General features: G+C 40.0%; 1 protein-coding gene across 5 annotated transcripts in view; it reads left to right on the forward strand.

The window, feature by feature from the left end:
• The window catches only part of LOC150077345 (C2 domain-containing protein 5), a 992,151-nt gene that overhangs the window by 480,152 nt on the left and 496,854 nt on the right, over positions 1 to 15,145 (forward strand). The gene's annotated exons all lie outside the window — the stretch shown is intronic.

Below are 15,145 nucleotides of genomic sequence, written 5' to 3' on the forward strand. Positions count from 1 at the left end.
AAATAAATTTATGGTTCAACGAATAAAAGACAATTTGTAAATAGGGTAATGTGACAAGCAGAACAGCAATGCACTGCTGTATAGCCCCATCCCCAGAAGGACAAGGTCATAAACAGGCCGCTAATCCAATGCAGATAGTCATAAAGCTAAGTTGCCCTTTTCATTTTCATCTATTCCAAGAATTGGGTTTTTTTCAACTACCTGAATGTTTGCATAGTTACCAAAATTTGTTCAGTATATCCATGTAGTACGCTCATTACAATAGTGAGCGAATGTATGGGAATATACCGTGAATTAAAATCATTATGGCTTTTTGCTTGTTACAACTGTGATCTTGTTATTTCCATGCTCATTATAACCAAGATTGATTGTATTTCACTTGGAAGCTCTCATGGAATTTTAAGCGGTAATTTGACCACACACGCACACCTTAGATGCTTACCATTGTCAGTGCAATAAGCAGATGATAATTTGCTTATAATGATCTGCTTTTCCTAGAATCAGTCACTACTCTCTCACTACAACTGAAAAACAAAGCTTGAACTTGGAAATCACTTAATTGGCCATGTCAAAAAAATGTCAGCAAGACAGAATTTTAGAATGTTAGCAAGATAGCAAGTTAGATTTTTTTATATATATACAGTCGGTCCTCGTATAACACGTGTTTACATTACACGAATTCGATCATACACGATTTATAAATAGGGGAACAATATCTTATATAACACGAACCGAATTCGCTTATGCATGATTCGCCTTTCTGTTTACAAAAAATGGCAGTCGAACACAGAATCACCCCAACCGAACGCAACATGATAGGAATGAAGAGAAGATTCTGAAAATGTATTTATGTTTTTTATATCAGTGAAGGGGAAACACATTTCACCATAATAACGTAAAAACCAACACAATTCCAGCTATCGATATAATCGCAAATGCAATTAGATGGAGTTTACTACCAGTTTATAACAGATTCCACTAGCAGAAACGCAACTGGAAATTGTTTTATGGTAGTAACCCCCAGAAATGTGCTTTAGTAAAATGTGAGGTGTTAATAGTGTATCTCGGCCTTTACGGTGTTGTTTATTCAGTTGCTACACGGGCGCAGCTTTGTTTATGTCTATCAAGCGTGCCTCCTCGTTTTGTAATTGTGCTTTATTCCCTAAAAATTAGTAAAATACTTAAAAGGTGTGAAAAGGAAGCATCCTGGAAAAGGAAGACACTGCAGATTCAGAGAGAAAAAGAAAAGCAATATCGATAAACAGAGGCGGGCTGGATCAAAAATTCTTACCTGGGAAAATTTATAGTGGCCTCATACTACGGTTTATGGCCAAAATCACACCGGCCTCCGGCCCACCGGGATTTCCCGGGTAAGGCTTATGGCCAGTCCAGTGGGCCTCTGTCGATAGAGAAAAAATATGAAATTGTGAAATGCTTTGAGCAAAATGAAAGACCATGTGATATTGCACGTGCTACAGACCTAAATGAGGCAACGCCGAGAATTAGAAAGAATGCAGAGAAAATAAAAACAACTTTCATAGCATTAGACGAAGAATTGGAAGAGATGGAATGGCTGTCATCTGTTTGGATAGAAAATCAAACAAAAAACAAGTTTGCTTACGATAGAAGCAAGATCATTAGCAATATTTTATTACGTAATAGTCGTAATAAAATACGTAAGCATTTTATTACGACTTATGTATTATAACATACGTAAGTATTTTATTACGACTATTTTATTTAATATAATAAATTTTTTACTATTTTATTAATAAATTTTTATTATTTAAATAAATAATAAAAAAAATATATTTTTTATTATATTATAATAAAAAATATATTATAATATTATTTTTATTACGTATTTTAATCGTTATAAAATACTTACGTATTTTATAACGATTAAAATTACCCGATTATTTATTGTGTTTGGTGATGTTTTGGTTCCAAATGTGTGTTCAATCTTGGGTGGTCGGCACCTAACCCTACTTTTCCCATAGGGCCTGTTGTTTATATTGCATGATTTTGCATTGCACGAGAGTTTCTAGGAACACAACTATCGTGCTATACGAGGACAGACTGTATATATATTTTTTTGACATCATAGTATTTTGCACTACAAATTCATTCTTCAAGGTGTCACTGTGTGTAAGGAAAGATAAATGCTGGTGCTGTGCTGGCTGTGAGAATCAATTTCGCAAAAACATTCACTGAAAGATTAGGAGTTGCATGACATTGCACCTGCTTACCACTCATTTCCTCATTGCCGCAAGCACTCACTAAACACAATGAAACAACATTTACAAGGCCATTGCTTCCACAGTGACCAGCAAGTTATTGAGTCAACTCAAGATGCTTTTCACATTATCTGTTCAAATCAGTTCCAGTACTGCTACCAGCAATTGTGCTAGTGTTAGAAAAAGTGTGTTACTGTTAAAGGAGAGTACTTTGAGAGTGCTGTGTCTAGGTTCAGTTACATTTAATATGCATTCAGGAACTTTTTCGCTGTGTCACATAGAGAGCCAGTGGTAAGCAAGGATGAAGGGCGCCATAATCAGGCAGGGGCATCTGTTAAAAATATTCTCTCAAAAAAAAATCAGCATCAGAAATATTTACATTAAGAAATATTTAGTTGAAATTTTAAAAAAATTAAAAATAATTAAAATAAAATTTTTAAATTTCTTTTAATTATTTTTGTTTCAATATAGTTCGGTAAGAATGTTATATGGTTGTTATTCATTACGAATTATTAATATATATCATAAACCACTCTTATACCACATGGAGTTACTAATATATTTTATTTAAGCATTAGCCTAAACTAATATTCATTGGGTAACGTTTCAGGTATCTTGCCAATACCCATCATCAGACCATGCTGTGCTGTCTGGGAAACAAAGATAAAGGTTACAAATTAAATTTTTCATTGATTTGGTCACAATTTAGCTAAGTATCAGTTCTAAGATGAATTAACAGATGTTCATTACTATTTACAATTACACTGTCATTAATTCTAAGTTGAAATAACATTTGAAAGTCTAAGTTATAGTTACAATATAAAGGAGCAATCCAATGTTACAGCAGAAATTGGTTACAACAAGCTCTTTTTATGTTACATTACTGTTAACCTATTTTTATATAAATTGATTAATTTAAAATATAAATTAAATTCTTACCTGCTGACCGAATCCTCTTTTTAGGTTCACAGACCTGAAACGAATGGGTAAGTCAGCAGAACATTTATAGGACAGCGATTCATAAAATTAGACAATAGGGATAGAGCTAGTTGCCTATCCTAGATCCGGAATGCGTGTAGGATAACCTTTGTTCTCTTTTCCTGGTTCCAGGTTGTAGTGTAGTGGACTCCTGAGTTGACCTTTGCTCATCAGATTTTGTGGGAGTCTGGAAGAGGTTATACGTGGTCTGCTCCTCTGGATGACTTGTTTCTCTTTCTTTCCTTGCTCCCGATTTTTTCACTTATTTTCTCCTTAAACATACTGTGGGTTGAACTCAACCCCTTGTTTTCTATTGATTGCTAAAGGTCCAAATAATTTGATAAGAAATTCTTCTTTGAATTTTCTTCTATTGTATTGCTATTGTATTCTGTTGTATTGTGGAAAGGATACTTGTGTTATGGAAATTCCAGGGTTGCCACATTGGAATGCATGGAGAGCTGTATCAGACTTTTGAATTCTGCCATACTCTACATCTTTTTTGTGCTCTTTTATTCTGCATTGTAGGTGTCTGTATGTTTCACCTTCTGGCCACCGAAATAATAGAACTCATAGACCTCTCCATAGGTAAACCATATACTTCATATTGAATGAGAAATTCAACACAAGAAATTCAACAGATCTCCAGCCTCAGCATTTCTCCTCTACTATCAGAAATTTTCTAAATTTGAAGATTTCCTGGAAAACCAAGAGAAAAAACTAAAATTCTGGAGTAGGTATGTAGATGACATCATAGCTATCTGGAATCATGGTACAGATAATTTACAAAAATTCTTTGAAGCTCTCAACAATCACCACCAAAAAATCAGTTTCAAAATGGAAATTGAGGACAAAGCCCAACTTCCTTTCCTGGTCATCCTTTTTTCAAGAAACCCAAAGAACTACATATGGAAGTTTTCAGAAAATCCACAGATACCGGCATCATACTAAACTCCTTTTTCCGGAGAGCCTATGGAATATGCAAAGAAGATAGTGTACAACAGCAGCTTCAAACTATTACCAGAATAGCCGCAAAATAACGGATACCCTATTCACATCATCAGTAAAGCCAACATTGACACAGCCAAGTTCATTGCATCCCCCCCAACCTAGCATTGACAGGGGAAAAAACTCCATATGTATACCATAAATACCATTGATCAGCACCAAAATAGCCAAAGAAGCCAAGAAATTTTACTAATGATATTAAGAGTAGGAGACCGGCAGAATTATTTAACAAGTACAGGTCACTGTTGAACAAAAGCTGAGAATTAGGGTTGAATTTGAAAGTGTCTGCAATTCTGCCCAGACACGATAGGATGGAGTATATGATGAGAGCCTTGTCGATCAGTTCGGCCCTGGAAAGATTGTGCAAGGCTCAAGGGGTAGAATTTTTTTCAGCCTGGATTGTACTTGTTAACAGGAGAGATTGCTTCTACAGGGATGGGATACACTTAAATAAAAAGGGTTCAAGAATATTTGCTGATGCTATCGAGGCAGTGTTAGGTGGGTCGGAAAACTGCTAGCTTGGGGGGAGACAAAGACCAATAGATTGACAGTAGCCACTGGCACAGGTGAAAGAGATTCTTGCACTGCTTCTATTAGAATGAGCAGAAGCCAGAAAAACAAGATGCATGATACTTCAGAGACTGCTGGGAGCCATTGCAGTACAGGTAAACACATGGGTTGTGTTAGGGTAGCTAAGAATAGATACAGGTGCAGGTATACTTGTGTGTACACCAATGCTAGGAGTTTATTAAATAAATTTGATGAATTTGAGGTATTGCTCAAAACATCAAAGGTAGATATTGTTGGGATATCAGAGACATGGTGTCACACAGATATAAGGGATGCAGAACTGGAATTTGGGGAGTACAATGTCTACAGAAAGGATAGACAGGATAGGAAAGGGGGAGGGGTTATGCTATTAGTTAAGAAACACATAAAAACCAAGGAAGTGAAGCCAGTCGACATCGCTCGACAGTGCAGTGTTGAGTCAGTTTGGTGTGACATAAGCATTGGGAGATCAAAATTGAGAGTAGGAGTGTGCTATAGGCCTAATGACTGATGAGTATAATAAGAAACTGTACAGGGAAATAGAGTGGGCCAGTAAATCAGAGAGTCTTATAATGGGAGATTTTAATTTCCCAGATATTGACTGTAATTTGGGGGCTGGTCACTCACACACTAGCAGGGCTTTTGTGGATTTATTGGATGATTGTTTTCTACATCAGCATGTTCGGGCGGCAACTAGAGGGAGTAATACTCTTGATTTGATTATCAGCAGTGATTCTTCATGCATTAAGAATCTGCCGATAAATGAACCACTAGGTGGCAGTGATCACAGTGTGCTGAAGTGGGATTTACTCAAAGAGGTAACTACCATTAGCTTTAAAGGGAAGGGTTATTGCTTCCGTAAAGGTGACTACGATGGACTGAGACAGTATTTAAATTCTATACAGTGGGACCAACTGATGTTACCAACAGCAAATTCAATATTGGAAGCATTCAAAGAACGTATCTTGGAAGCTACTAGGCTTTACATACCAACTAAGAAATATTGTTCAAGGTTTAGGCCAAAATGGATGTCAGATGAATTAATGAGGCATATGGCAGAGAAGAAAAATGCATGGGATACTTACAAATTAACACACGACACAGAAGCCTATGATAGACACAAGTTGATATGCAACCAAGTTACAAAGGAGGTTAGGCTGGCGAAGGCAGATTACGAAAAATCCTTGGCAAGGGATGCAAAGAAAAACAGCAAAGAGTTGAAGATAAACACAAGAAAGGCACCCGGGGTGGATGGGATCTATCCAGTTATATTAAACGAGGCAGCAAAGGAAATAAGCAAACGCTCAGCCATAATTATGAGAGCTTCCTTGGACTCAGGGGAGGTACCCATAGACTGGAAATGTGCAAATGTGACCCCAATTCACAAAGGAGGATCAAAGGCTGACACAAGTAATTATAGACCTGTGAGCTTAACTTCTGTTCCAGGAAAATTAATGGAGGCACTGGTTAAAGAAGCACTGCAGGATCATTTAGACAAGACTTCAGTTATAGCTCAGACACAGCATGGGAGGCGCCTCCGTAGCCAGGTGGGAAGGAGCAGCAGTGCGTAGCACACGCTTCTTGATTAGACCGGGGTTCGAGCCCGTCACCACCAAATACGGAGGATGCGGAAAGGTCAGGGAATGACCACCGCATATCCCGGAGCAATATGGCCTTAGTTGCTAATGCTCCTAAAAACCAAATAACAACAACAACAACAACGACACAGCATGGTTTTGTTAAGGGGAAGTCTTGCCTGACCAACTTGATTGGATACTATGATGCAGTCACAAAAGAACTGGATGCAGGGAATAACTTTGATATTATATACTTGGATCTTAGAAAGGCTTTTGATACTGTTGCACATGGAAGACTGCTACACAAATTGGGCAGTGTGACATTGGAGGCAAATTGCTACTATGCATAAGGGGGTGGTTGAGGGGGAGAAGACAGAGAGTGGTAATCAATGGACACTGCTCATCGTGGACTAACTTTATTAGTGGAGTCCCTCAGGGCTCAGTGTTGAGTCCATTATTGTTTTCTGTATTTATAAATGATATTGATGATGGTATATCAAGCTTAATGTCCAAGTTTGCAGACGATACAAAGGTTGGCAGGGTTGTCAAGGACACTACTGACACTATGCTGCTGCAACAGGATCTGGAAAGGTTGAGCAGATGGGCTGAGAGATGGCAAATGAAGTTTAACATTGACAAATGTAAAGTACTACACATGGGAAACAGCAAACCCAGAGCAACGTATCAACTCTGTGGTACTACACTGACAGTGGTAGAGAATGAAAGGGACTTGGGGGTGGTTGTGCAGGCAGATATGAAGTTCTCTGAGCAGTGCAGACGGGCTGCAAGAGTAGCTCATGGAGTATTGTCAATGATATACAGGAATTTTTCCAGCAGGGATAAGGAGGTGATTATTCCATTGTATAAGGCAATGGTCAGGCCACACCTAGAGTACTGTATACAGGTCTGGAGGCCTCATTTCAAGAAGGATGTAGAGCTGCTGGAACGAGTACAGAGAAGGGCAACAAGATTAGTGAATGGAACAAAGGGGTGCTCTTACGAAGAAAGGCTTAAGTTTTGCAAATTACAGTGTCTGGTGACTAGGCACCAGCGAGGTGATCTGATAGAGGTGTATAAAGCCTTGAATGGTTTAAGCATGCTCAATGCTGATGGGATTCTTCCTCTAGCTCAGAAAAATCACCTGAGAGGGCATAAATTCAAATTGAGGAAAGACAGATGTGGGACAGACGTGCGGAAATTTGCCTTTAGCCAACGGGTGGTTGGTTGGTGGAACAGACTTCCATCCCTTGTGGTGGTGGTTGATAGCCTAAATAAGTTTAAGGCTCAGCTGGACAGGTATTTTGAACGAACAGAGGGGTGAAGTGAAAGTGGGTTTTTTTTTTTTTTTGGCTGATGCTGCATAAGATTGCTTTCTTGCATGAAATGCCTCTACTAATGCTAATGCTAATGAGTTCTTTACTTATGTTAACTCTAGAAGGAAGGGGTTGAATCAGATTGGTCCACTTGATATTGATGGGTCAACTGTTGATGATCCTGCTCAGGTAGCTAACAAACTAAACGAATATTTTGCATCGACATTCACACATGAGGAGTTATTCAGCGAGGGGAATGCCAGAGGTGTATTCAACTCTAGCAGTAAGCTAGAGAATCTTGTAATAACTGAGGGTAAAGTGGAGGAGAAATTGTTGAAGATAAACACAAGAAAGGCACCCGGGGTGGATGGGATCTATCCAGTTATATTAAAGGAGGCAGCAAAGGAAGTAAGCAAACCATTAGCCATAATTATGAGAGCTTCCTTGGACTCAGGGGAGGTACCCATAGACTGGAAATGTGCAAATGTGACCCCAATTCACAAAGGAGGATCAAAGGCTGACACAAATAATTATAGACCTGTGAGCTTAACTTCTGTTCCAGGAAAATTAACGGAGGCACTGGTTAAAGAAGCACTGCAGGATCATTTAGACTAGACTTCAGTTATAGCTTGGACACAGCATGGTTTTGTTAAAGGGAAGTCTTGCCTGACCAATTTGATTGGATACTATGATGCAGTCACAAAAGAACTGGATGCAGGGAATAACTTTGATATTATATACTTGGATCTTAGAAAGGCTTTTGATACTGTTGAACATGGAAGATTGCTACACAAATTGGAGCAGTGTGACATTGGAGGCAAATTGCTGCTATGGATAAAGGGGTGGTTGAGGGGAAGAAGACAGAGAGTGGTAATCAATGGACACTGCTCATTGTGGACTAATGTTATTAGTGGAGTCCCTCAGGGCTCAGTGTTGGGTCCATTATTGTTTTCTGTATTTATAAATGATATTGATGATGGTATATCAAGCTTAATGTCCAAGTTTGCAGACGATACAAAGGTTGGCAGGGTTGTCAAGGACACTACTGACACTATGCTGCTGCAACAGGATCTGGAAAGGTTGAGCAGATGGGCTGAGAGGTGGCAAATGAAGTTTAACATTGACAAATGTAAAGTACTACACATGGGAAACAGCAACCCCAGAGCAACGTATCAACTCTGTGGTACTACACTGACAGTAGTAGAGTATGAAAGAGACTTGGGGGTGGTTGTGCAGGCAGATATGAAGTTCTCTGACAGTGCAGACGGGCTGCAAGAGTAGCTCATGGAGTATTGTCAATGATATACAGGAATTTTTCCAGCAGGGATAAGGAGGTGATTATTCCCTTGTAAGGCAGTGGTCAGGCCACACCTAGAGTACTGTATACAGGTCTGGAGGCCTCATTTCAAGAAGGATGTAGAGCTGCTGGAACGAGTACAGAGAAGGGCAACAAGATTAATGAATGGAACAAAGGGGTGCTCTTACGAAGAAAGGCTTAAGTTTTGCAAATTACAGTGTCTACACCTCTATCAGATCACCTTGCTGGTGCCTAGTCTCTAGACACTGTAATTTGCAGTGTCTAGTCTCTAGACACTGCAAATTACAGTGTTTAGAGACTAGGCACCAGCAAGGTGATCTGATAGAGGTGTATAAAGCCTTGAATGGTTTGAGCATGCTCAATGCTGATGGGATTCTTCCTCTAGCTCAGAATAATCACCTGAGAGGGCATAAATTCAAATTGAGGAAAGACAGATGTAGGATAGATGTGCGGAAATTTGCCTTTAGCCAGCGGGTGGTTGGTTGGTGGAACAGACTTCCATCCCTTGTCGTGGAGGTTGATAGCCTAAATAGCCTAAACTGGACAGGTATTTTGAATGAACAGAGGGGTGAAGTGGAAGTGGTTTTTTTTTTTTTTTTTTTTGGCTGATGCTGCATAAGCTTACTTTCTCGCATCAAATGCCTCTACTAATGCTAATGCTAATGCTAATTTGGTATCTTTACCTTTTACAAAAGTTCTGTCTCATCAAACAGATCATAAAGCTTCAGTCCAACAACCCTGGTGGCCCCATATATGAGATAAATTGTAGATGTGGAAGTACATATATTGGGGAAACATACAGGCACCTACAATGTAGAATGAAAGAGCACAAAACAGATGTAGAGTATGGCAGAATTTAAAAGTCTGAAACAGCTCTCCATGCCTTCCAGTGTGGTGACACTGTAATTCCATAACACAAGTATCCTTTCCACAATACAATAGAATAGAATAGGCAATACAATAGAAGAAAATTCAAAGAAGCATTTCTTATCAAATTATTTGGACCTTCAGCAATCAATAGAAAACAAGGGATTGAGTTCAATCCGCAGTATTTTCATCTCTTTAAGGAGGAAATAAGTGAAGAAATCAGGAGCCAGGAATGAAAAAAAAAAAAAAAAAAAATCATCCAGAGGAGCAGACCATGTGTAACCCCTTCTAGACTCCAACAAAATCCGATGAGCCGAAGGTCAACTCAGAAGAGCACTACACTACAACCCGGAAGCAGGGCAGGAGAACAAAGATCACCCTACAAGCACTCCGGACCTAGGATAGCCAACTAGCTCTATATCTATTCGCTAATTTTATGAATCTCTGTCCTATAAATATTCTGCTGACTCCAGAGGAGCAGACCGCATGTAACCTTTTAGGTCTATGAACCCGAAAAGAGAATTTGGTCAGTAGGTAAGAATTTAATTCAGATTTTAAATTAATTATCTTATATAAAAATAGGTTAACAGTAATGTAACATAAAAAAAGCTTGTTGTAACCAATTTCTGCTGTAACATTGGATTGCTCCTTTATATTGTAACTATAACTTAGACTCTCAAATGTTATTTAAACTTAGAATTAATGACAATGTAATTTTAAATAGCAATGAACATCTGTTAATTCATCTTAGAACTGATGCTTAGCTAAATCAATGGAAAATCTAATTTGTAACCTTTATCTCTGTTTCCCAGGCATGGTCTGATGTTAGGTATCAGCAAGATACCTGAAACATTACCCAATGTATATTAGTAACTCCACATGGTATAAGAGTGGGTTATGATATACATTAATAATTCATATTTTTGTTTCCTTATATCAGTATTATGGTATTAATTTAATTAAGCCTTAAAACAGTATTGATAAATAAATAGGATATAAGAAAAACAGTAAGATATCTCATATTAGCATTAGCATTAGTAGAGGCATATGATGCAAGAAAGCAAGCTTATTCAGCATCAGCCAAAAAAAAAAAAAAAACCCCTCTCCCATTTCACCCCTCCGTTCCTTCGAAATACCTGTCCAGTTGAGCTTTAAATTTGTTTAGGCTATCAACTTCAACAACAAGTGATGGAAGTCGGTTCCACCAACCAACCACCCGCTGGCCAAAGGCAAATTTCCGCACATCTATCCGACATCCGTCCTTCCTCAATTTGAATTTATGCCCTCTGAGGTGATTATTCTGAGAAAGATGAAGAATCCCATTGGCATTGAGCATGCTCAAACCATTCAAAGCCTTATACACCTCTATCAGATCACCTCGCCGGTGCCTAGTCTCCAGACTCTGTAATTTGCAAAATTTAAGCCTTTCTTCGTAAGAGCAACCCTTTGTTCCATTTACTAATCTTGTTGCCCTTCTCTGTACCCGTTCCAGCAGCTCTACATCCTTCTTGAAATGAGGCCTCCAGACCTGTATACAGTACTCAAGATGTGGCCTAACCATTGCCTTCTACAAGGGAATAATCACCTCCTTATCCCTGCTAGAAAAATTCCTGTATATCATTGACAAGACACCATGAGCTACTCTTGCAGCTCGTCTGCACTGCTCAGAGAACTTCATGTCTGCCTGCACAATTACCCCCAGGTCCTTTTCATTCTCCACCACTGTCAGTGTAGTATGACACTGACGAAGACATTCTGCGGCTTTGCTGCCAACACGCCATTGGCGATCCGAACTGGGTACTCTAACGTGGTTCCCTCTAAAACCCCATCCCCAGGCAGGGAATGGAGGAGACGGATCTCTGTCTCCTCTCCTCCCTGCCTACCCCCCATATTTCGCCTGGTGATGCTCGTCTCCACTGACCTCCTTGGGGATGCCTACTCTATCCGTCCCTATTCTTCTATCTGTTTCCTCCCCAGTCTTCAATCTCCCCCCCCCTCTCTCTCTCTCTCTCACTAAATCGACCTAGTACACCCCCTAACAATGCCGCCAAATTATAACCAACGTCTAAATTCTACCGGTTTTGTGCAAATCTCTAAGATATCTAACACTATCAGCTTTTATCTAGCGTTACACGTCTAAATTTAATAACATCAAAATTTTGCCCGACCTATTTGGCCTTTAACACATCTCTTTAGTGTTCAACCCTAACCAGCGATTTCCTAACAGCAATCCCATTAAGCATTAATGTCAAATGCATAAGATTTTTTTTTTTTTTTTTTTAAATAGGCCCTAGCCACTGAAATCCCAGGAAACTAGGTGGCAGGACCTGCCAGAGCAAATTGTTGTGATACTGGATACACCCGGCTAGCCTCCACGTGGCAGGGTATGGGCAACGTCGGGCCCCACTAGGGGCCTGGCGGCCAATTAGCCGGATAAACAATGGGCACAACATATCACACTGCACAGACACGACCCACACACTTCAAGTCTCTGGCTTGACAGTGTACTGTCCTCGATACAGTGAAACACACGCGGAGATGGGAGAAATCCCAGGTGCCGTCTGACACGAACATACCTTATACCTTGTCAGTGTAGTACCGCAGAGTTGATACATTGCTCGGGGGTTACTGTTTCCCATATGTAGTACTTTACATTTGTCAATGTTAAACTTCATTTGCCACCTCTCAGCCCATCTGTTCAACCTTTCCAGATCCTGTTGCAGCAGCATAGCGTCAGTAGTGTCCTTAACGACCCTGCCAACCTTTGTATCATCTGCAAACTTAGACATTAAACTTGATATCCCATCATCAATATCATTCATAAACACCGAAAACAACAATGGACCCAACACTGAACCTTGAGGAACTCCACTAATAACATTAGTCCACGTTGAGCAGTGTCCATTGATTACCACTCTCTGTCTTCTGCCACTCAACCATCCCCTTATCCATAGCAGCAATTTGCCTCCAATGCCACACTGCTCCAATTTGTGCAGCAGTCTTCCATGTGCAACAGTATCAAAAGCCTTTCTAAGATCCAAATATATAATATCAAAGTTATTCCCTGCATCCAGTTCTTTTGTGACTACATTATAGTATCCAATCAAATTGGTCAGGCAAGACCTGCCCTTAACAAAACCATGCTGCGTCTGAGCTATAACTGAATTCTTGTCTAGATGATCCTGCAGTGCTTCTTTAACCAGTGCCTCCATTAATTTACCTGGAACAGAAGTTAAACTAACAGGTCTATAATTACTTGAATGTCAGATGAACTAATGAGGCATATAGCAGAGAAGAAAAATGCATGGGATACATACAAATTAACACGTGACACAGAAGCCTATGATAGATACAAGTTGATCTGTAACCAAGTTACAAAGGAGGTTAGGCAGGCGAAGGCAGATTAAGAGAAATCCTTGGCAAAGGATGCGAAGAAAAACAGCAAAGAGTTCTTTACTTATGTAAACTCTAGAAGGAAGGAGATGAATCAGATTGGTCCATTTGTTATCGATGAGTCAACTGTTGATGATCCTGCTCAGGTATCTAACAAACTAAATGAATATTTTGCATCGACATTCACACATGAGGAGTTATTGGTTGTTTGGTTTTTTTTTTTTTTAGGAGCATTAGCAACTAAGGCCATATTGCTCCGGGATGTGCGGTGGTCATTCCCTGACCTTTCCGCATCCTCCGTATTTGGTGGTGACGGGCTCGCAAATGAAGCGAGCAAATGAAGAATGGTATATCAAGCTTCTTGATTAGAACCCCGGTCTAATCAAGAAGCGTGTGCTACGCACCGCTGCTCCTCTCCACCTGGCTACGGAGGCGCCTGAGGAGTTATTCAGCGAGGGGAATGCCAGAGGTGTATTCAACTCTGGCAGTAATCTAGAGAATCTTGTAATAACTGACAGTAAAGTGGAGGAGAAATTGTTGAAGATAAACACAAGAAAGGCACCTGGGGTGGATGGGATCTATCCAGTTATATTAAAGGAGGCAGCAAAGGAAGTAAGCAAACCCTTAGCCATAATTATGAGAGCTTCCTTGGACTCAGGGGAGGTACCCATTGACTAGAGATGTGCAAATGTGACCCCAATTCACAAAGGAGGATCAAAGGCTGACACAAGTACTTATAGACCAGTGAGTTTAACTTCTGTTCCCGGGAAATTAATGGAGGCACTGGTTAAAGAAGCACTGCAGGATCATCTAGACAAGACTTCAGTTATAGCTCGGACACAGCATGGTTTTGTTAAAGGGAGGTCTTGCCTGACCAGTTTGATTGGATACTATGATGCAGTCACAAAAGAACTGGATGCAAGGAATAACTTTGATATTATATACTTGGATCTCAGAAAGGCTTTTGATACTGTTGCACATGGAAGACTGCTGCACAAATTGGAGCAGTGTGGCATTGGAGGCAAATTGCTGCTATGGATAAAGGGGTGGTTGAGGGGGAGAAGACAGAGAGTGGTAATCAATGGATACTGCTCATCGTGGACTAAAGTTATTAGTGGAGTCCCTCAGGGTTCAGTTTTGGGTCCTTTATTGTTTTCTGTATTTTTAAATGATATTGATGATGGTATATCAAGCTTAATGTCCAAGTTTGCAGACGATACGAAGGTTGGCAGGGTTGTCAAGGACACTACTGACATTATGCTGCTGCAACAGGATCTGGAAAGGTTGAGCAGATGGGCTGAGAGGTGGCAAATGAAGTTTAACATTGACAAATGTAAAGTACTACTACATATGGGAAACAGCAACCCTCGAGCAACGTATCAACTCTGTGGTACTACACTGACAGTGGTAGAGAATGAAAGGGACCTGGGGGTGGTTGTGCAGGCAGATATGAAGTTCTCTGAGCAGTGCAGACAGGCTGCAAGAGTAGCTCATGGTGTATTGTCAATGATATATAGGAATTTTTCTAGCAGGGATAAGGAGGTGATTATTCCCTTGTATAAGGCAATGGTCAGGCCACACTTAGAGTACTGTATACAGGCCTGGAGACCTCATTTCAAGAAGGATGTAGAGCTGCTGGAATGAGTACAGAGAATGCCAACAAGACTAGTGAATGGAACAAAGGGGTGCGCTTACGAAGAAAGGCTTAAGATTTGCGAATTACAGTGTCTGGAGACTAGGCACCAGCGAGGTGATCTGATAGAGGTGTACAAAGCCTTGAATGGGTTGAGCATGCTCAGTGCTGATGGTATTCTTCACCTTGCTCAAAATAATCACCTGAGAGGGCATAAATTCAAATTGAGGAAAGACAGATGTAGGATAGATGTGCGGAAATTTGCCTTTAGCCAG

The sequence above is a fragment of the Mastigoproctus giganteus genome, chromosome 12 (genome assembly GCF_048544385.1).
Source record: "Mastigoproctus giganteus isolate SK-2022 chromosome 12, ASM4854438v1, whole genome shotgun sequence".
NCBI classification, from domain to species: Eukaryota; Metazoa; Arthropoda; class Arachnida; order Uropygi; family Thelyphonidae; genus Mastigoproctus; species Mastigoproctus giganteus.